Here is a 1440-nt window from a genome sequence, read left to right as displayed (position 1 = left end):
TCACCCTTATGTTGTTCCAAACCCGTAGGACCTTCGTTTATCTTCAGAACACAAATTAAGATATTTTTGATGAAATCCGAGAGCTTTTTGACCCTGCATAGACAGCAGTGCAACTACCATGTTACAGGCACAGAAGCATAAGGACATTGTTAAAATAGTCCATGTGACATCAGTGGTTCAACCTTAGTTTTATAAACCTATGAGAATACTGTGTGTGCCAAGAAAACAAAAAAATAACAACTTTATTCAACAATTTCTTCTCTTCTGTGTCAGCCTATGCACTTTCACATGTATCACGACACAAAATGCCTTGAATGTTGTATTTGCGTTGATGTCTATGAAGGGTCAAAAAGATCTCGGATTTCATCAAAAATATCTTAATTTGTGTTCCGAAGATGAATTTACAGGTTTGAAATGACATGAGGGTGAGTAATTAATGACATAATTTTAATTTTTGGGTAAACTATCCCTTTAACTAATATTGTAGTTTTAATGCCAGTGCCAATGTAAAGAGCTAGGTGGTGAAGTTTGCTGTTTGACTAGATGTTTTATCAATGTTTATGACAAACTGTTCTATGGGATATAGGTTTTAAGATGCCAATTTTAGCTTTGGATGTGACTTCAAGTCCTCCTGAATGGTTATGGTAAGCAAAAGATAGAAGCTCTTGCTGTCATCTTACTTTACTTGAGTCGCAAACTAAAGATTGGCGATGCACAACCACATTGAAAGTTCATTACAATGACCACTAGGGTGGCGATTTGCAACCAGCAAAAACTGCACCAGAAGGCGATACATTCACAGCTAATCAGACGATATTTGATGTTCAATGTGCAGAAATAAGTGGTGAGGATTTGGACCAAAAAAATTTCACAGTGTCCCACACAGCAGGCATAGAATCTGGCACTGACAAAATGTCCTGTTGTGGCTCGTTAGGATAAAAACTCTGAGTTACATAAAAGAGATTTAACTCTTATTGGTGTATTGCATCATGTCTGGACTGGATACAGTGTTCACAAAATGGTTGAAATCCCTTTTGTCAACATTTATTCACTGTTCACTGAAAAACAAACCATTTATTCTCCTTTCACAAGGTCAATTCCTATTCATGAAATACAGCATCACAAATGACTGAGAAATGAATGATAAATCAGTCATATAATAAATAAATAAATAAGTGTTATATGAACACGAGATGTATTTTTAGTTGCTCAGTTGGTGGTCATTACCATCTTATTTATTGCCTTGAGATAAATACCCATTTAACAGTCATAGCACCTTCTAAGCATCATCTTTTATGAATAACCAACAGATAGACATTATTATTCATGGACTAGAGTAGACGTAGTCATGTGCACTGGGCTTTAGAGGGAGGAATCTAAAGAGAGAGATAGAGAGAGAGAGAGAGAGAGAGAGAGAGAGATGGGCGAGTGAGAGAAGGG

Source organism: Carassius auratus, unplaced genomic scaffold (assembly GCF_003368295.1).
Source record: "Carassius auratus strain Wakin unplaced genomic scaffold, ASM336829v1 scaf_tig00046024, whole genome shotgun sequence".
Taxonomy (NCBI): Eukaryota; Metazoa; Chordata; class Actinopteri; order Cypriniformes; family Cyprinidae; genus Carassius; species Carassius auratus.
Note: the sequence above shows the minus strand (reverse complement) of the source record.